The sequence below is a fragment of the Cinclus cinclus genome, chromosome 3 (genome assembly GCF_963662255.1).
Source record: "Cinclus cinclus chromosome 3, bCinCin1.1, whole genome shotgun sequence".
Taxonomy (NCBI): domain Eukaryota; kingdom Metazoa; phylum Chordata; class Aves; order Passeriformes; family Cinclidae; genus Cinclus; species Cinclus cinclus.
In genome coordinates this window covers 88,410,661-88,413,316 of record NC_085048.1, presented here as the reverse complement: position 1 = coordinate 88,413,316, position 2,656 = coordinate 88,410,661, and positions in this window count along the sequence as shown.

Here is a 2,656-nt window from a genome sequence, read left to right as displayed (position 1 = left end):
GGATTTTAACCTGAGGTCTCACTTTTAGACACTGAGACAGACAATTCATGGGGACTGGCAGTTGGACATCTGGTCTGTTAGGCATCAATGTGGTATTGGCAGCAGCTAAGGAAAATAGGATCCTATAGTTTATTCTATTTTTTTTCCAGATTTTTAAGATCACTGGTTTCATATGTGCAAGTTTCTTTATCATGGCTTGTTCCTGGAATAGCACTAAGATTATGTTTCAAGATGAGTAGATCTCTGGGAGGGAATGAAGGAAGCTGAGTACTTCAAGCTTATTCTGCCTTTCTTTTCTTTTTTTCTTTTCTTTTTTTTTTTCTTGTTGTTATTTCTGTAAGTCTTGTATTTATTTTCTTTTTGAGGATAAAATAAATAAAAAAACAAGACCATAATCAGTTGCTTAATGAACAAAACCTTCATATGCTGATCATTATTTCAGCACAGATGTCTGTAACTCAAATTCTGTCAATCTGCCCATGCAACTCTGTTCTTGAATTGCTGAGAACAACTGTGTGGGTGGATGTAGAACATAAAATTGCCATGTGCACTTATGTTTTGTTTATGCAGTACTCATTTTTAAGAGTACTAGATTGGATTTGCTTAATATTTGCTTTGTGTGTGTATGTATACAAAATATTTACAAACCCCCAAACTTGGAGATGATCACCAAGATAAACTCTATTAATGCAAGAGGCTGATATTGTAAATATGTTCCATTTGATTTATCAACTGAAAGAAATAAAGTCTATACACAGACTAAGATGGCAGTTAACTCTAAAACTTGTATCTGAATTTATTGTTGCTTTATCACCCATATGTACTCCATATAGCAGAGATGACCTAGAAATAGGCTTCTGTTGACAACGAAGAGATTTTTCCTTCATAGATCTGTCAATACTGAAAGTTAATAAAAATTGTAGAGTATTTTAAAATAGTAATAGACTTAAATAGACTTAAAATATTAATATAAATTTAACTGAGGTTTTTGATATAAATTTAACCAAAGTTTTTACTGTGTAACTTTCTCATAACAGAATTCTTGCTTTTTTTTTGAAGAAGATGGTGTTAGGGAGGCAGCCATTTATATCTTCTCTATAAATTTAGAAATAATTCTCTATTTCACTTCTGTTTTCTGAGCACTTCCTTGTCTTGAGATAAGACTTCTACATATGAAATACTTCATAGAGATAGTTGCTTACTAGCAAATTTGGCAATAAAGGCATTATGTTCACTGTTGTGTGATGGGGATCAGGAATAATTTTTAAGGTGTTGAATCTTATCTGGGTATCTGTCTCTTTTTACATATGTGTAGTATTGTTTTCAGGTTCCCATGCAGAACTTGTCTGAGAAAGTAAATGAAGAAATTGAAAACTACAGGATGTCATTATTGTAAAGCCTAAAGAATGAATAACACTTCTAGGGCAGAAGGTTGTGTTTTATATAGACTGTTTCTTTGCAGTTGTGTATTACGTGAATAAAAGCAGAATGGAGATTATGAAAACAATGCTTTATTTTAGGTGAGCAGTATTCTTTTATTATATATTCTTTTGTCCTCCAGTTTCTAGATGTGAAAAGCATTAGAGGAACCTACAGTAAATACTGCTTTCACTACTTTCCAGCTTTGTTGTCATTGCTTTTTTTTCGCCCCTTGATTTTCAGAATTGCAGAAGCAAAGTAATTTTTTCATCTGGCTGAGACATCAATGTTGGCTGTCAGTAAAATAATAATCACCTAAAAGCCCAGTTTGTTCTGTTTTTGAAAAAGTAATTTCAGAATCCCCGGGTCCTATCTCTATGGCTTACAACACTTCCCAGTTTTGAAATGCTGCACTTTAAAGTTGGATATTTTGCCTCTGGCTGCTGACTATGACACAGATAACCAGAGTTCAAAGCTTCGGTCTGCATACTTTCTATGCTTTTTTGCTGCAACACATTTTCTTCTTTTATAACCAGAAGAGAAAACTCATGATTGCAGTACCTTATTATTCCTGAACTTTTCCTTTAAACACTGTATGTGTAAGGAAGTAGGTTCCCAAATAAAATGAGTGGTATCTCTGGACACTGAGAGGTAAAATTCATCTTCAAGGTTGTCTGTTTTCACAGTGCTACTAGAGTCTTCTTTCGCCTCTTCCTTTTCCCTCCCTGAGCTGTAAGCATTTTTCTTTCAAATAATCTACTGTCCATAGCTAAAGTTTGTTTTTCCCAGATATGTTATAGATACTGGAGGAAGATGTGCTTTCCTTGTATTTAATTTTTCAGCATTTTCATGTGCAAATTCACTGGTTGGAGTCCAGAGACAACCACATCCTCAGTGCAGTACTATAACAAACTTTCCTGAATAAGGCAAGATTTTGTTATAGACAAAAAACCCAGACCACCAAAAACCTCCCTTGCAGTTGTGTTAGAGGAAATTTTCTGTACGAATGTGTCATTTGAAAAAGATCAATAGTAAGGTGTTGTGATGGACTGGAGAAAGATGTCATGCAGTGTTTCTCAGTATTAACAACTAAATTACTATTGTATTGGAACTGCACAGGACAGTTTATGCCAGGGGGCTTGACTTGAATGCCTAAGTCTTTTTTACTTTCTTGGCCCAGTTCCCACTTGTCAGTCATGCTTAATTTTAGTGGTTATCAGACACATTTCAGAACATT